This window comes from Mustela nivalis (assembly GCF_964662115.1).
Source record: "Mustela nivalis genome assembly, chromosome: 4".
In the NCBI taxonomy this organism is placed as follows: domain Eukaryota; kingdom Metazoa; phylum Chordata; class Mammalia; order Carnivora; family Mustelidae; genus Mustela; species Mustela nivalis.
This window is the reverse complement of record NC_139023.1, coordinates 157,610,921-157,630,835: the sequence shown is the minus strand read 5'-3', so window position 1 is coordinate 157,630,835 and position 19,915 is coordinate 157,610,921.

Genomic DNA, 19,915 nt, shown 5'->3' with positions numbered 1-19,915 from the left:
ATCTTTAAAAAAAAAAAAGAATAAATAATTAGCAGCTTGTTGAGAACACTGTATTTTGCTATTGCCTAATTTTATGAATAGCAGCTGCTCTGCCACGTGATACCCAAGCATCAACATCTTAAAACACACGCACACGCAGCTTTTTTTTTTTTTTTTTTTTTTTTTTTCCCCTCACCCAAGAAAAAAAGACAGGGAATTCAGCAGGTGCTATTTCTGGAGAAAAATGACTTGCATTATGAACACCTTCAATTATTTGCCTCACTTCCTATAACTTCCTCTTTCCTCCCTCAAGTTCTCATTATTTAAAAATCATTTACCACTAAATTATAGAAAAATAGTTATTTCTAAAGCAGAAGTGAAGTGAAGCTGGGCTTGAGTCAATAAACAATTACGAGGCTCTCAAATCATCAAAAAGATGCCACCTATGACATATGGCCTGTTCTGGTCTCAAGGCGCGTGGCATCAGTTTATGGAGAGTAGAGAAGGGATCATATTTTCTCTTCTCCTGGACTGATGCTCCCTGTCATCTCAACTTCAGAGAGAGTTTTTCTTTGGAAGAATCCAAAGAAAAGTGTTTGGAGGGTATCTTGAAGATACACATGAACATCTTTTCCCACAAAATGTTCTGAAGTTCTAGTTGTATTTGGGTGCACAGACCAGAAACTCCCTGGCTTTTCAAGCCGTGGGAACTAGTCCCATTGTTTTCTTTGTGGTTTGGTTGTCGTAGTGACTGCAGGGTTTGGATGGAGGCTTTGGAGCAGTCAGTCCTCAGTTCGGACTTGCTTGCTTATGAACAGTGTGACTGTCAAATCATTGAATTTATTGAAGACTTCATTTCTTCACTTATGAATTAGAAGTATATGCACTACAGTGTTCTTTTAATGATTTTTTTTTAAAAAAATGGGTATAGTTTGTAGCACATGTTGTGTGTGGCAGACACTCTTGAGTTCCTTGCTCTTTCCTTGCCCAAAGGATCCTGAGCCTATTGGAGTGACCGTGTGCCCAGGGCCGGGGGGTTAGTCGTGACTGTCCAACACCATCATAGCAATCTGAGTTTCTAGTACCGTAATTGGTTAGGGGGCATGAAATCACGTTCTGGCCGTGAAGGGGCCCTTCCGAGAAGGGGAAGACTTCTGGGGTTTTTAGGGGAGACTGTCACCCTGAAATGACAGAGGGGAGGGAGGAAATGTTCTCTCTGGTGTTGGAATTACTTGTGTCCGGCAGCAGCCAACCGGCTGTGATGGAACTGGGTGTGAAAAACGGAGACAGAGGAAGCAAGCCCAATCGTATCCTCAGGGAGCAACCACGGGACTGCTTTGTCCGGCCTTCTGTTAATAAATAAGAAATCACCTCTGTTTCAACCACTCCCAGTCAGATTTTCTGTTATTTGGAGCCCAAAGTGTCCAACTCAAGAAGTAGGCTGTTACCGATATGTATTCATGGGTATATTTCCAAAGGGGCAAATAGATATTGAAGAACCCATTTTCACTGAGGTAATAGAAAATAATCCCCAAACTTAATCCCAGCTGCAATTCCAGACTACCTTTATTTGTTTTTGAGAAATTTAAGTGGGGAGATTTGAAAACATTTTAAGTATATTTATTTTTTCTTTCAGGGAAGGACTGATAATCAAATTTAGCTGATGGTTATCAGTTTTATTTAGAAACAGCAGAAAAGCTGGGGTGCCTGGGTGGCTCAGTGGGTTAGGCCTTTGCCTTTGGCTCGGGTCGTGGTCTCGGGGTCCTGGGATTGAGCCCCACATGGAGCCCCACATTGGGCTCTCTGCTCAGCTGGGGGTCTGCTTCCACCCCCTCTCTCTGCCTGCCTCTCTGCTTACTTGTGAATTCTCTCTCTCTGTCAAATAAATAAATAAATTAAAAAAAAAAAAAAGAAAGAAACAGCAGGAAGGCAAAGAATCATACACTGGAAAGAACTCGGAGTATTTTAGAGTCTAACGTTTAGGTCATCTTTCTGCCCCTAATTAAAGGGCACATCAAAACCGTCTCAAGAAATAGAATAGGGGTTTTAGAATCTTTAAAAAAAACTTACAAACTAGCACAAATTCTAGCTAATGGTAGGTTAGGTTCATGTAGTGCATTATGTGGCCTGGTTAATAATTATGGATATAGGAGGATAGATTCACCCTGGATCACCTGTGATTGATAACTGATCTTTTATTTTCATAATTTCCATGAAAAAAGGATGTTCTTAGTTTCCCATTTATTCACACAGGCAACTTGCACTGATTTCTGCTCTATTTTCATTTTTGATCTGGAGATCTTTCTTTTGTTCTGTTTATATCTGACAGAACACAAAGCTGAGAGAAATATAAAATTTCTGGGCATACCAACCCTAGAAATCTGAAATCTTTTTGGATTTTATTAGACCCTGTGGTATCAGCCAGGAATGTATACCTTCTTTTGTCATTGTCTTGAAGGCTATGGAGGCTTTCTGTCATGTTTTTTGAAAAAATTAGTAAGAAATGGAACACAGCTCAGGAAAATTATATTTATACAAAATTTATATTAAAAATTATATATATTTTATATATATACAAAATTATACAATTATATGTCTTGTATAATAATTATACAAAATCTTGTATAATAGCATAATATATGCAAATATGTAATAATATATCATATGGATATATTTTAAGTACCAGAAATGCAAACAGTTGATTGTTTTAATTTGTTCAATAGAGAGCACAACCTCTATATTAAAGTAAAATATATGAATCCCTTTTATAAAGTAAAGGCTCTACAGTCATCAGGAGTCATTAAAAAAAGAATTATTGCACAACTCTATGTTTCACGCTGTTCTACTTTCAAACCTGTAAAGGCCTTGGAGGTGCTAGGTCCTGGTGAATAATAAAGATGTTTCAGAAGCTTCCGCCATTCCCCTGGCTCTACTTGTGTTATTCCAAATTATATTATCATGCGTGCGTGCATTATTGTGTGAAAAAGTGGTCCAGAATGATGGACTTCGTGCAGGCATGAGTGTGTCTCACACTAACCTCGTGGCAAGTGTGTTAGACATGTGGATTATGAAATGCTGGGATGAGCATTATAGACCAGCAGTCTGTGTGGATTGGGTCATTGCGGGGCTCAGATGATGTAACGACTTCGTTTTAATGGGGCTCACATTGTCAAGATCTGTGTTAATTCTCAATTTATTTAAAGCTTAGGATAAACAATCTTAGGTTGGGCAACATTTGTTTGACATAAAGACTGCGGGCTAAAATGTGAGTAATTTTGAAATGGGTTTCCAAGATTACTAAAGAGAAATCATTGTGAACGGTTACTTTGTCCATGGACAGCTAAGGGGAGGGAAGATAAAACTGCCTTCTAGTGTAACTGGTTTCTTTTGTAGCCTGCATTTTATGTTAATGTATTTAAAAACATGATTTTGAGAAAGGCCCATAGGCTTCCCCAGACTGCCTGACAGGTCTGTAAGCCGAGAAAGTTTATGAGCTGCTGGAAGGAAATAAAGCATTTTGTGCCACAGTGGCAAACGGAATACGGTAATTAAAGCAGTAGGAGCAACCAAAACTCTAATAGTTTGGGTTTAGTGCTGATCAGTCTTATCTTTTCCCAGTGCAGGGGGGTGAGGTGAAACTGGAAGGACATCCTGGCTGAAGTCTGCTTTTGTGGGAGCTCTCACCCATCCTTGTGAAGGAGAGTGGGCGCAGCACCACGGGATTCTGGGAACAACCTTCTTAGAGCTGTTGGATTCAGTTGTGGCTAAAAATGTCCATAGTTCCCCCCAAAGAAGCAATCCTAGGGTTTGTCAGATCAAAGCAGGCAAGCTGTCATGATTTTTTTTTCTATGACCAAATTTTACTTCTATTGCTTAGTAAAAATACACCCCAGACATTGGGAATGTCAACATACTTCATTAAATACTTTTATTTGAAAAGTAAGACATTTCCTTATGTCAGTTCTATGACACATTTTTCACTTTAAGTTTGCAAATTGGAAACAGGCCCAGAGAGAAGTGTGTCTTGGGTAGCCTTACATGGTCTAAACTAGCTCTAATAGTTGGTTCCCAACTTGCTCGTGTTTTCGGAGCCACCTTAGTATTCGTCCAAGGAATCTTGATAGTTATACAGACTGCTCATGAGTAAAGGCAGTTTTCCTCCAAATGAGAAAACTGCAAATGAAAATCTGCTTCAAAATTATTTAAAATAGGGCACCTGGGTGGCTCAGTGGGTTAAAGCCTCTGCCTTCAGCTCAGGTCACGATCTCAGGGTCCTGAGATTGAGTCCCGCATCGGGCTCTCTGCTCAGCAGGGAGCCTGCTTCCTCCTCTCTCTCTCTCTCTGCCTGCTTCTCTGCCTACTTGTGATCTCTCTCTGTCAAATAAATAAATAAAATTTTAAAAATTAAAAAAAAAAGTTATTTGAAATAAAAGTAAGATGTTAGTTATACTTAATGAAAAGTCATGAAATGTTATCATTTGCAACGTACTATTAAAAACTGTTGAAAGCCTTAACTCTCAGTTGGTTAAGAATGGAGAAACCCTGCCTTTTTTTTTTAATGTTTCAAGATGGGAACAAGGAAGCAAACCAGCTTAATGCGGCTGACAAATCCTTGCATATTCTAATGTTGCCACTTGCACATTTTCAGTGCTGTGTCTCCCTGGACTTTAAAGGCAAGGTAAAAAGTCCCTTATTTGAAATCTGACTTGCGTTTCATTTTTACAGCTGCTCAGCCTGAAAACCTTAGACTCTTCTCGAATGTTCTTTCTCTTGCACCCCAAACCCAATTCGTCAGCAAAGCTTATCCTCTTCACCTTCAAAATCTATCCATCCATCCCGCCAGCTTCTGTCACCTGGAGGACCTTCCAACCACTGGTTTTCAGGCCAGTCTTTTTTCCTCCTTTGCTCCATGGTCATAGACTATTTCAAACGCCTTGGACAGAATGTAAGTGAGGTTGAGTTACACCTCCATTCAGAACTCTGCAGTGACTTTCCGTCTCACTCAGGCTCACATTCACTATGGAAGCCCCGCCCAAGGCCTGTCGGCCCCCTAGTCGACCCCTGTTGGCTCTCCAGCGTCAGCTCCTATGACTCTCCTCCCCTCTCTCTGCTCTATCTGCTGTACCTTATCTCCAAAGCCTAGATCAGAGGCTGGCACATGGTAGGTGCTGAATCAATCGATAAATCAGTGGTAATAACCCAGATATATTCTGGGCTCATGTTGTCTTCTGAAATCCAAAGCAAAATTGGCTTAAACCTTCCAGCTTGTGTTTAGCTCCTAATATCTCTCGTGAGTTCTGGGAGACTTACATTTCTTTTTCATTTCTACGGGGTCTGAATTGCTGTTGCTTTGAATTCCCCATTTCCATTCTTAATTCTGCTTTCCCTTTTCCTACTTCCATTGGCCTCTTGGGTACGGCTCAGATCCTTCACTCCCTGAAGTTCCGTGTATAGCACCTTTGTTAGAGATTCAACATAGTGGAGGAGATAACAATACCTGTAAATTATAGGACAACACATAAATTTAAATATTTTTTTCTTAGAAGTCATTATTTTCTGCACTGGGAAGTTATGATGATTTCATGTGCTCAACATTCAGCCTTCATACTTTTCCTTGGTCCTACTTTTTTCTCTTTGTACTGCATTTTCTCTCTGTCTTTTTTTAAAATTTTCTTTTTTTAAAGAGAGAGAAAGAGAGAGAGAAAGTGCGTTGGGGAGGGGCAGAGAGAGAGAGAAGGAGAGAATCTTAAGCAAGTTCCATGCCTAGCGTAGAGCCTGAGGTGGGGCTCAATCCCACCCCCCTGAAATCATGACATGAGCCTAAATCAAGGTGCCTGAGTGACTCAGTCAGTTGAGCATCTGCCTTTGGCTCAAGTCATGATTGCAGGGTCCTGGGATAGAGCCCCAGATCAGGCTTCTTGCTCCACGGGGAACCTGCTTCTCTCTCTTCCTCTGCCTGCCCCTCCCCCTGCTTGTGGTTCACTTCTCTCTCTGTTGAATAAATAAATAAAATCTTTATTAAAAAAAAGAAAGAGTTAGACATTTAACTGACTGAGCCCCTATGGGGCACTGCCAAGGTACTGCATTCTATTTTCGGACATCTGACTATAAGGACATGTTTTCATTATTTTTTTAAAATTGAATTTATTTATTTATTTATCTGGCAGAGAGATTGAGAGAGAGAGAGAGAGAGAGCGAGCAAGTGAGTACATAAGTAGGCCGAGCGGCAGGCAGAGGGTAAGGGAAAAGCAGACTTCCCACTGGGCAGGGAACCGGATGCCAGTATTGATCCTGGGACCCTAAGATGATGACTTGAATGAAGGCAGCTGCTTAACCAGCTGAGCCACCCAGGTGTTCCTGGACATGCTTTCAAAATCCATCTCATAGAAGTTTTATCCATTTATGGATAAAATTAGTTTTCCTGATCTGTGGGGTCCATTTAGAACAAATAGCACCACCCTTGCCGTGTTACTCTGTCTTCTAGGGCTCTATGAAGCTCCTAAAATTCTGTATGTGTTTAATGTAATATAACTTGCTTAAAAATAAAAACATTCTTCCATATGGTAAGTTGTATTCATTTTGGGAAAACATATACTTCAGGTGGATTAGGCTGCACATTACAGACTGCAGTTTTTGATAACATACATTTTTTAAAAATACTCCTATCACTGATCTCTAGATACAGTAAAAACTTCATATGCTTTGGATAGTCCAACATACATTTTGTAAAATAGAAAAAAATTATACACAGTACTTGAATTTAAAAAGCTTATTGCTAAAACTTAGAAAACTTGCACATAAACTGCATGAAATACCATATCTTGTTGGGAAAAACTTTTCGTGAGTCTTAGTGTACAATGTCTCTGGAGCTTACACAAGACCGACCCCCTCTTAGAGGACCAGCTCTTGATTTGTGTGCGTCTGGTAGAGAAACTTAAGTAAAATAATGTAGGCAGCTTCACTCCAGTTCTTGGAGTTAAGCAAAGCCGTTGATTAATGAACAACAATGGTAATTGGCTCTTGGTTACCATTGCTTTGGACATTCAAGAAATGAGACTATAATGGATGGAAATATCTCAGTGGTTCAACTAGTGCTTACTCACTGAGGGATTAAGGTGACCTGACATGCTAGGATAAGCATGGTTATATAAAATTGCATATGCTGTTTTTAGCTCTCCTTTGCGTGGCAGTAATTTTTTTTCATTAAAAAAAAATCTTAGAGTTAGGAAGTATGCCAAAGAAAGAACATTATGAAGCAAACGCTACTGAAAACATTTGAAACTCACCTGTTAGTCAACCAAAGAGAAATAGTTCCTTAGTCTCAGAGTGACATTGCCTAATGCTTGGCTGCTGCCAATCGGCTGTGATGTTACATTTTGTCAGGCTCCCACCTTGCAGAGGTCTGTGCTTATGGGAATACCCACGAAGAGAGCAGGAGTGGAGTCCTGGGTACTCGTCGGAAGCACCAGGCCAGCAATCACTGTCCGTGACCATTTTACAGATACACCAAAAGCCTCAGAGGCAAAGCATACCTTTTTTCTTATTAAATTTTGCCAGCTTTGTACTTGGATTTGTGCCCCCCCCTCGGATTTTAAGGTCCCTATACATTTAGATTTGTCACTTTAGTCCTAAACCTTGCCAATATGTGGCCAGATCATGTCCACCCACCTGCGTTGGCTTCAAGGACTAGTTTTCCACAAGCCTCTACTCTTTTCCTGGCTTCCAGCCAGAGATTTCAGACCTGTGTAGTCTGGGTATGGTGGGAATCAAGAGAGCACTCTCTGCACATAGACCAGGGGGAGGAAGGTTTGCAAGGGTCAGCATGTGGACTGTTTTTGGAGGAATAGGATGTATTTAGCTTGGCATTAGGCGGCGCGTGGACGCTCCCAGTGCAGTGGATGGCGCCATATTGTCGGGGGCTTAAATGGCACGCACAAGAGCTTGCCAATTTTTCTCAGCTCAGGTTTCAAGTAGGAGAGTGAGACATGACCAGATCTTCGTGTGTTCTAGAAAGATAGCCCTTGGGTTAGTACAAAGGACTTAAGGGAGAGAGAAGGGCTTGGAAGAGGCACTGAATGTGTTCATCAGTTCAGGGTCAAGGTCAGGAGTTCTTAAATTAGGGAAAGGCCGTGGGATGGATGAGAAGATGAAGAGCTATTTCTGAGGTAGAATAGGCAGGCTTGACACCATAACTGAGGCAAGAGAGAAAATGTGAAGTGCTGAAGCTAGCCCAGAGTCTTCTAGCTTGTGGGGCCTGTACCAGGTGAGGTGTGTGGACCTGAGGAGCTACAAAAATGTTTGAGGTTTGGATGTATTGAGTTTGAAGGACAACAGGATCATTTTTTTTTTTTCTTTTACAACATACATTTTATTTTATTTTATTTTATTTTTAAATTTTTTATTTTTTATAAACATATATTATAAACATATATTTTTATCCCCAGGGGTACAGGTCTGTGAATCACCAGGTTTACACACTTCACAGCACTCACCAAAGCACATACCCTCCCCAATGTCCATAATCCCACCCCCTTCTCCCAAACCCACTCCCCCCAGCAACCCTCAGTTTGTTTTGTGAGATTAAGAGTCACTTATGGTTTGTCTCCCTCCCAATCCCATCTTGTTTCATTTATTCTTCTCCTACCCACTTAAGCCCCCATGTTACATCTCCACTTCCTCATATCAGGGAGATCATATGATAGTTGTCTTTCTCTGCTTGACTTATTTCGCTAAGCATGATACGCTCTAGTTCCATCCATGTTGTCGCAAATGGCAAGATTTCATTTCTTTTGATGGCTGCATAGTATTCCATTGTGTATATATACCACATCTTCTTGATCCATTCATCTGTTGATGGACATCTAGGTTCTTTCCATAGTTTGGCTATTGTGGACATTGCTGCTATAAACATTTGGGTGCATGTGCCCCTTTGGATCACTATATTTGTATCTTTAGGGTAAATACCCAGTAGTGCAATTGCTGGATCATAGGGCAGTTCTATTTTCAACATTTTGAGGAACCTCCATGCTGTTTTCCTGAGTGGCTGCACCAGCTTGCATTCCCACCAACAGCGTAGGAGGGTTCCCCTTTCTCCGCATCCTCGCCAGCATCTGTCATTTCCTGACTTGTTGATTTTAGCCATTCTGACTGGTGTGAGGTGATATCTCATTGTGGTTTTGATTTGTATTTCCCTGATGCCGAGTGATAGGGAGCACTTTTTCATGTGTCTGTTGGCCATCTGGATGTCTTCTTTGCAGAAATGTCTGCTCATGTCCTCTACCCATTTCTTGATTGGATTATTTGTTCTCTGGGTGTTGAGTTTGCTAAGTTCTTTATAGATTCTGGACACTAGTCCTTTATCTGATATGTCGTTTGCAAATACCTTCTCCCATTCTGTCAGTTGTCTTTTGATTTTGTTAACTGTTTCCTTTGCTGTGCAAAAGCTTTTGATCTTGATGTTTGGCTAGCCGGGAGAATTTAGGGATGTGGCCAGGGATGCAAGACATGGAGGAGGCAGTCATTGTAGTAGGAGATGATTTCTCCAGTGTGAGCAGACGGGTCACTCCCTGGCAGGCAGGCCCCAGCTCTGTTCACTTCTGTGTTTCCAGCCTCCAGCAGAGTGATTGGCAGGAACGTTGCACTGAATAAATGCTGAGTGAATAAATGCTGTGTCATTTTTACCATCCCCTCTTCTTTTTCCCCAGTTCTCTACCAATTACTTCAAAGAAAACAAATACCAACCTTAAATATCTCACAATTATTTTCCTCTCCCTAAGTTGGAAGATAACATTTGCATACTGGAGGAAGAAGAGATTGGATGATATTTCCAACGTGATGGTAAAGAATATTCTAGATCCCTGATTTTCAGCCTTTTTAAAGCTAGCTTTGTTTTTCCTCATACTATGATTAACCACTTCAAAGGCTCAGAGTTTATCACAGGTCCTTCAACTAAAATTAATTTTATTGTTTGGTCAAATGTCATAGCAACACATTGAAAAAAACCCAGGAATATTCAGTTATATAATATTAGTTGGTTTTCAACAAAACATGTAGCCCTTCTAAAATGGAGGCATGGTTAAGATAATTAAAATGACATGGTGGAAAAGTTTGGCTTCATCGTGGGTTTTTATTTTTTTATTTTTAAAAAGATTTTATGTATTTATTAGAGAGATATCACAAGTAGGCAGAGAGGCAGCCAGAGAGAGAGGGGGAAGCTTAGCAGAGACCCTGATGCGGGGCTTGATACCAGAACTCTTGAGACCATGACTTGAGCCGAAGGCAGAGACTTGACCCACTGAGCCACCCAGGTGCTCCATTCATCATGGGTTTTAGCCTAAATGTTCTGTAGCCTAAATTTACTAATTTAGATTTTGTAGCAGTGATGAGAAGGAGTGCAGTGAAGGTATAAGAACTTTCATTGCTTCTTGACTCTGTTATTTGAGTATTATCTTTCTGTACTTTTAGAGATTCCCCATGATATTTTTTTTTCCTGAAATAAAATTTCTATCTCTAAAATAAGCTGTTAAGAGCTTTGATTGAAAAAAATAACTTTGGAAATGGCATCTGGTAACATGTGGTACTGAATAATTACAATATGAATTCCCAACCACTTGTAAACTCCTTGAAGAAAGGAACTGAGTCTTTGTATGTGTGTATTGATGTGTGTGTGTGTGTTACAGTGCTAATGTTGAAGAGAGGATATTTATGTGATACATATGTAATATACACATGCTGAGAGTAGGTGAGAAAATGAGTGGTTGTTGAATAGTGACTGTATGCAGCCTATTTTCAGAGACAAATACTACATTGCAACTGGATTCAGGAAGCATCATTATTTCTTAATATAACTCTTAAACCAACGACTTTCAGAGTTGTTCAGGAGACACCGCTGGTATAGCTTGTTTCTTATCATTTCAGTCTGAGAACATGGCATAGACAAACTGGCAGACCAAAGTTAGAAAACACCTATTAACTCTATTGTTCATGGCCTCCAAAGAGGGAATCAAAGATAAAGAAGCCTCGCAATGTCTTTTCCTTTTGCATTTTCTTTTCTGTCTTAAGTGCACTGTCACACAGTAGGGAAATCTGAGCACTGACAGACTCTGAGCATAAACTGCACCAGTATTTTTTTTTTTTAAAGATTTTATTTATTTATTTGACAGACAGAGATCACCAGTAGACAGAGAAGCAGGCAGAGAGAGAGGAGAAAGCAGGCTCCCTGTGGAGCAGAGAGCCCGATGCGGAGCTTGATCCCAGGACCCTGAGATCATGACCTGAGCTGAAGGCAGAGGCTTTAACCCACTGAGCCACCCAGGTGCCCCTGCACCAGTATTTTTAATTTTTTTTTTTTTCCTTTCAGGAACCCCAGTCAGGATTGTCACATTCCCTGGGGGCTCTGACCACCTCAGGATAGACACATCTCTAAGTAAAAAAGGAAAGCATTTCAGACGCGGGAGTCACATTCCACAAGGCTCGGTAACTCCTTGCATTCTAAACGTTTCAGACGCGAAGATGTGAGATTCAGCAGAGCACTGTCCCTTGTCGGTCTTTCTCATTTCTCTGCTCTTCATCCCTGTGGCTGCCTCGGAGGAAAACATAAAACCTTCCAGACTGTTTCTAATTGCATAATCCCAGGTGGGCCCAAACTGCTCCCTTTCTCCCACGCTAATGATCAGTTTATGATCTAAGGGAGGAGGGTTTGAGTCCTGGTTATTGTTTCCGTATTGGTGCAGGCACAGATGCTGTGTTCATCATGGTAGGTGTCCAGAGAGGTCTCTCCCTGAGGCATACCATAGAGGCTGACTTGGACTGTTTTCTGAGGACCAATCTGGGAAGTTTTTCTTTCCTCCCCAGGCCTTAGAGTACAGCACCAACATTACCTAATGAGTCTTTTAAAAGGGAAAGAACCTCTTTTAAACAGAGTGAGCTCTGTCTATCTCCCTGTCGTGTTTCCTCCCATCAGGTTAACACGGCGCCCTCCTTCACTGCCCTGCCCCTGGGCCTGCCGCCGCGCTGTGTGCCAGCCCCCGGCCCACACCCTCTTCCTGGCTCAGACACAGACGCTCAGCCTGACCCCCAGCATGGAAACAAATTAGTTTCTGACGGAAAGGGATTTGACTCGGATGCTGAATTCCTGAATTCTCCATCAGTCCCCCAACCGTAGCTCTGACACTGCCAAGAGGTCCTTGATGGAGACAAAATGATCTGGGGATACTCCAGCCAAGGAGGTCTTTTTACCACTCTGTTGTCCACATGAGCAGACCTCACAAGGGATGGCTGGGTTCTGGCCTCTGATCCCGATGCTGCAAAATCCTATTGCTCTGAAGGTGAAGAAGGGCATGGGAAGATAAACGCATGAAATATTCTCTTAGGTGTTCCCAGCTGAGGGCTCCTCCCCTGTGAAGAGCAGCTCAGGGCTGGTCTCCCTGCTTCTGCCGCCTCAAGACCAGCTCCCAGGGGAAGAAGCCACCTACAAGGGTACAGAGGGCCCAGAGGCCGAATGAGTCTTTACCTCAGAACTTCCTTTGATTTCCTCTGTATTCTACAACAACCCCCTCCCTTTTGCATGGCCCTCATTGTATCCTTGGAGCCCTTTCTACCTTGACTACTATGAGAACTACTCTTTCTCCTTGGAGGTGGATGAGGTGGATGGGTAGAGAGAAAGAAAAGCACTGACCCATTCCTGGAAGTTGTTCATTCCAGTCAATATAATTCAAACAATTCAGTGTTCTCCTGTTTCGGTGCATACACCTTTTGACATAGGCCTGCAGCCTTCCTCCTTTTGGAGTTTCGTGACCTCAGTTGATTCAACCTTAGGCCTTTCCCTGGGCACTTGGTTCCTGGGTGGGTTCTGTGTGTCAGAATTCCCTGAGAGTGGCTGAGTGTTCCTGGGCCTGCCTGCTTCTCTACTCTTTTTTTTTTTTTTTAAATTTTATTTATTTATTTGACACACAGAGATCACAAGCAGGCAGAGAAGCAGGCAGAGGGAGAGAAGGGGGAGGAAGCAGGCTCTCTGCTTGGGGCTTGATCCCAGGACCCTGAGATCATGACCTGAGCCGAAGGCAGAGGCTTAACCCACTGAGCCACCCAGGCACCCCAACGGCTTCTCTCTTCTGCTCTCAGGTGTGGTCTTGCCTTGAAACAGGAGGAGAGGTTCCAAGCACTGATTTTCCATGGCAGGAGGTGGATGGGTGGACCACCACTGGGTTTCCTTTCCCATCGCCTTATTTCTCTATAGGAATTCACAGCACATCCGACTTACTCTTGCCTCTGGGCCACCATTCAAGCTATTCCTCTTTCCTCTAATCCTTTTTAGATTTTCAAATTTGACTCCTCTCTTTCAAGGCATTTGTCATTTTGCCTCTTCAAGAGACTCTTTTGGAAATTTGAGAGTTATTTCATACTGTCTTGTACTTGTGCTCAGTGAGACACACATGAGTCCTTATGCTAATTCTACCTTCTTATTTTTCTTTTTCTCATACTGGTCAAAATTATTTTGAATTTTTTGCAGAGTTCCAACTAATACGCCTGGCCAACACTCCCAATCTGTTCCGCTTGTAATCTAACTGTCATTTGGGGCCCAAGCTACTTCTTAGGGATCTGATTAAATTCAGTCAAACCACTTCCCCAGCTAGTGATCGTCCAGAACTCTTCCTACTTTCGCTGAATGTCTGGGGACACTTCCTCATCCACCGGATAAATGCTGCGTTGTTTCTTCTGCTTCTCCCTCTGACCTAGAGCAAGGTTTGGCAAACTATCACTATGACCTGCAAGTCAAATTTGGCCTCCTGACAATTTTTGTAACCTCCCCCCTCGAATTAAGAGTGGACGTTACGTTTTTACATGGTTGAAAAAAATGAGGAGTAAGTATTTTGTGAAACATGCAAATCATATGAAATTCAAATGTCAGTGTCCAAAAATAAGGTTTTACTAGGATGGATATGAGCAGCACCCATTCATTCACCTATTGTTTACAGCATGACCTAAGGGCAGAGTTGAGCGGCTGTGACACATACCATGTGACCTGGGAACCCTGAAATTCTCGCCCTTTGTCCCTTTTAGAACAGTTTGTTTATCTCAAGTGTAGAGCCAAAGGCCTGCCTTTCAGTATTCCCACAAGAGATGCACTCCCACCCAAGCTTTAATAACTTAAGTAATTATTATGATTGTGATTGAGGAGAAGTTACACTGCAGGTGCACTTCTTTACTTTTTTCTTAGACCCATACCCCAAGCTTTATTTTCCCTTTTCTACTTGACCGTCTTCCTCTCTGGAGTATTTGGCAAATTTCTCTCCCTATCTCACAAAGCTCAGTTTCACCTAAACCATTGTCTTTTGGAGTCTCACCTGCATTCTCGGCCACCTTCAATGAGGAAAACTTTCCAACTGTTAATGGAATTGCGTTTCCCATCTTCCAATTCATTTCTTTTTTTTTTTTTTTATGAACTTAAACAAAAAACATCGTCTCACTGATGGTGTATCAGCTGCTTTACTCTGCTTTTTGCTTTAAGATTTACTAAAATATTTGAGAAACAACATAGCTGATAACTAGAGTAAAACAATGAAAACTGTATGTTAAGTTTGCCAAGAAGCGTGGAGCGGTCTGCGGGATGGGAGGTAGGGGATGGTGGGGCCCGGGGAGGTAATTGTGATACCTTCAAGGTCCCACCACTGGTAGGTAGTGGTAGTGGTTCACTTAAGATCAGGATGCACGTTTCCGGACACCCATTATTTTACGCTAGCTCCTCACATTCCTTTTAACTTTTTTTTTTTTTTTTCCCTAGCAAAGAATAATAAAAGCAAATAAACAAATAAACAAACACTAAATGTCACATATTTAATCCGTCGGAGCCACATTGTCCAAAATAGCAATCATGCCATGGTGCTGAGGGTAGAAAGTTTTCCAGGAGAGAACTGCCCATGAATTACCTGAGATGGCAATAAGGCTCCCATGGGTACAGGCAGGGAGACGACTGCCCCTCCTGGGCTTCCTTTGTTAAATAGCACAGCACCAATGACAATTAGCTGTACCGGACTGCTAAAGCAATAATTATTGCACCTCCTAGAATATTCTGCTCTTCCTATTTTCCCACCTCATCACTAATTTAAGATAACTTGATGGCATTTAGGTAGGAGAAAAGAATTTGTATGTAAATGAAGGAAAGGGAAAAAATTGACTATTAAAGTCCTTTGGATTCTAGAAAGCTTCAAGTTTGATTAAGAAACCATGACTTTACAAAAGTGTTTAAGAATATCTGGAGAATTTTTTTCTATTAAATTACTTTATTTGGAGAAAAATAATATGATTTTTAGTCTAGAGTAAAATAAATTCTGCAGCAGCTTTGTATAAAAAAAGCAACAAGGTGAAAAGTGTCTGAAAACTTTGTCTGCCTGAACTATACAGAACATTATAACCATATACATCAGGGGGTAAAGAGATTTCTGCCAATTCCTTCATTTTCTTAATCTGACCTTTAGACATGATGTCTACATATATGATGTTTGTTTCTCTACATACACATGTAGTAATAAAAAGAAAACCTTTTATTATTATAAAATAACAAAATTACTATCTGCTTCACAGAGATATATTGGAGATTCAGAATCATGTAAACAAATTACATGGTTAAAATAATTCATGTTAGGGGCACCTGGGTGGCTCAGTGGGTTAAGCCTTTGCCTTCGGCTCAGGTCATGATCTCAGGGTCCTGGGATCGAGTCCCATGTCGGGCTCTCTGCTCAGCCGGGAGCCTGCTTCCCCCTCTCTCTCTGCCTGCCTCTCTGTCTACTTGTGATCTCTGTGTGTCAACTAAATAAATAAAATCTTAAAAAAAATCATGTTAATGCTATTACTTGAAGGTGATCACCAGTCATCTCTCAGAAGGTAATTTTAAACAACTCTAGAATCAGATCTTTACAAAAGAACACAACAGAGACATCAATTCGACAGTGAAGAAATGAGAAGGGCAATTTCATGCCATCAAACCAGGCAGGCTCTGGTTTGGAACATCAGAGGTGCTTTTTTGCAAGGTAGGAAGAGAGAAAATGGGAGAGCTTAAGTAGATCAGTAGGCATGAACACTTGATCCTGTGCTTATACATTCTGTGTTAGGTTTTTAAACATCTAAGAACACCAAGTAAATGTATCAATACTTATTTGACAAAGAAGAGAGAGAGAGAGAGAATGGGTGTGTGTGGAGAGAATGAACTCTGAATTAAATTTCCCAGCATTGCAAGGCAAGTTGAGAGACATTTAATAAAACCAAAATGGAATAAAATGTAACTCTTCTAACTCCTTTTGTAACGTTGATTTGTAACAATCAACTTTGACCTTGGCTTAAGGACTGATTGTCTAGGTGACCTCTTGTTGGGGAAAAAAACAGACATGAATTTTTTCACTGAAGCTTTTGCTAAATCAGAGGGATATAGGATAGACAAATACTCTCCTTGAAATCATTTTGCTTTATTCAATATATTGTACCAATTTTGTATAACTTCTAGATTTCAACTTGTTAGATCTGTGTATATAACCTTTGTCACTGAGCTTTTGGAGTTATGTTACAGATTCTGTGATTACAATGTTGCTTTATTCTCCAGAACAGGACTGTGAATCTCAAGGGTAGTTGTTAGCTAAATAAAATTTTGAACATAATTAAAGAACATGGCACATTGTTTTGAGTGGTGGAAGGTGTCCCTGATATCTTTGTAATATCAGGAAGGATGGTAGGAAATGCAACGGGGCTTCTTAACGTGTGTGTGTATGTGTGTGTGTGTGTGTGTGTGTTAGACACTATAGTAGGCAGAACAGTATTCTTTCAAAGATATCCATGTTCTAATTCTTGTGACTATGTGACCTGACACGGCAAAGGGGACTTGGCAGATGTGATTAAGTTTATCTTGAATTAGCTAGGTGGGTGCAATATAATGACAAGTTTCCTTGCAAGTGAAGGAAGGAGGCTGGCCGGTGAGAGGAGCTGCCAGGATGGAAACAGAGACTGGAGAGATGTACTTGCTGGTTGGTAGCCACCAGCCAAGATGTGTGCCTCTCCTCCAGAAAGGGAACAGCTCTGCTGACACCTTGATTTTAGCTTTGTGATCCCATTTTGGACTTCTACCCTCTAAATCTGTAAAACAACAAATCTGTGCTGTTTTAAGCTTCTAAATTTGTGGTTATTTGTAGCAGCAGTATAAGGGCCTATTCAGCCAGAGCAGCCCCACCCCGGTTGAACTGCCATTTTGTTGTAAAACTTAAATTGACTCTGCCCCCCTCTCGTCCCCCCCCACCCCGCCACCCCAGGGGAACTTACTTAAAAACAAGTCCTGGAAACCAGCCCCAGGTAACAAAGCCCAAATACAAGGGTGGGTCAGGCCAGGTGGAGACATCAGATCAGTGGGGGCGCATACTGTCTCCCTAGCTACCAAGGAGTATGGGCCCCGCCCTTTGGGCACCTTTTGGGTGCCAATTCTGACCAAGGTGATAGGCTGGTTCAAATGTCTACTAGGGTAAATTGTAATTCAATTGGTCACCCAGCATGACTGTGCAGCTTTCTCTGTGTGTGGCCAGGCCCAACCACATGGCCTTTGCTCTATAAAAGTTAGTCTGTGAGGCAGGGCGGGGTCGTCCTCTCTGTAAGGGGTAGCCCTGACCAGTCTGTTTGACGCTCGGTTTGATTCTTGATGCTTGGCGCGAAATAAAGCTTTGCTTAACTTTTGCTTTTTATCAGTCTCGCTCCTTTAATCACGGACCCATTATTGGGGACCCAACAGCAGCAATAAGGGAACTAATACAAACACCTTAGGGCTATCTGTTAAAGCCTGTGAGTCCCTTCCCAAGATACTATTTTAAATGCATACAATAAAATCTATGGGATTGAAAAGGAAATCAGTTGTATTAAAATGCTTTTGCCATCAGATTAAACAAGACTGTGATGTAGTAATATGTATGCTTCTGTATTTATGTATTAATTGACAAGATAAACAATTTAAAATATAGACAAGTTAAAGTTCAACCTTATCTTTTAAATATTTATCAGTGTGAAGGCTAACTACTTGTGGACTGTGACCTGTTCATGTTTCACAAATGGCGTTGTCCTATGGAGGATTAGGAATCAAAATCGCATCCACGGAGATCTGAAAAACCTTAATGTGTAAGTTTTCATCTTTTTCCACATTTGGTCCACAAACGAGTACAGATGTGGACTGCTGGAAAACAAAGCCATCGTCTGGGTATGGATATGCAAATATTTGATTTCCGTATTAAATGAGCATCTCTGAGATGAGGAATTATCCAGTAGTCGGCCAGCTCTTTTGCACAAATATATTTATTTATTTTCTTACTCATTAAACTTTTAATGTAGATTCCAGTTTGTTAACTTATAGTGTACAATTAGTTTCAGGTGTACAATGTAGTCATGCACGACTTACATGAGAGCCCTGCTGCTCATCGCTGCCAGGGCACGAGCATCTTTAAACAGGCACGTTGGTTGCAGTCTGGAAGTTGATTTAATAACTATCATGACTGAAAATTAGGCATGCACATAAATAATATTTTGAGGTGTCTGGGACAACCATAGTGTGATATGAAAATATCTCTGCTATTTGTGACAAAAATGACAGGTACCACTAATACTTCTTTCCTACATTTATAATGGAATGCAATGCTAAATTTCACTTAAAGATATTTAAGATAATAAAAGATGTATTTCTTTTTTTTTTTTTTTTCCCAGTCCAGGGTCATGGACTCTCTCAGTTCTATCTGTAGGTACCAGATTAAGACCCACTAGAATGGAAGCAGAACAATGAGTGGTTACATAAGATGGAGATATTTGGAATGGAAAGATTGTCTTTTTTTATGAACATAGGTCACATTATAGTACACAGAACATGAGGAGCACACGCCAGGTCTGTTGTGCAATGTCTGGCCAGCTTTTGAGGGTGGAGCTCGGAGTGATATGGCTCAGGAGTCAGAGTTCTCTTCCTATTTGCCTTCTTTTTCTTCCTTAATGAAAGTGTTTCCTCTTTTGGGGAGGCAGGTAATTTTCGTTTATGCTTTCATAACAAGAAATTCAACATCCTTTTTAATAAGAAAGAAATTAAATAGGAGGTGAAGAATGGAGGTTAAGCAGATATTTAGATCAGATCACTTGTGCAATGATATTAATATATCATATGGCAATTAAGGGGAAATGATATTAAGATGTCTATATCTTCATTTCCTCAAGGGAAGTTATAAAATCTATTTTAGCATAAACATCATGATACCACAAACCGGTCCAACAATGTGTTACTTCAAGACGACTTGTCTTATCAGGGAGTGGATTGTATGGTTCGTAGTTCTTCTACAAATTTAATTGTTTAGCCTATCTTAGAGAGGACAGTGAGTGGTCTCCAAACACTTAGATGAGACCCCCCTGATTTTAAGAGTGAAGTTGCCAGTGTTTGACATTCAGAGAAACAAAATGAACTCATTACCCCAAATCCTTTGTAGATTTAACATTGCTCATTTTTCATTAGAGAAACCCTCTTCTCTGTATAAAATTAGTGCTCATATTTAACGTGCTGTCATGAAGACAAATTAAGCTAGTCGAAATGGTTCTCAGTAAATGCAGTTTCAAATGTAGTCAGTAAAAAGTCCAGGTACGTTGGCATTTTGCAGGGCTTGCCTTAAAGTAAGAGAAATGATAACTTGCTGAAGAGCAAACCAGGCAAAACAGATGCCAAGTTCAAGAGGAAGTTGAATCTGGAAGCCAGGTCTCAACTTTTTTCAAGATGGCAAGTAAAATTGCACCTGGATTCTGCTGGGACCACAGTGGATTTGCTTCTGTTACTTAGTTATGGGGAGCCACGGTGAATCTGAGAAGGTTTCTAAAAAGGACCCGAGGTATATTATGGCAAGTGGGAGTAGATAATAAATCAGTAGCTGGATGCCACTGTTTGTAA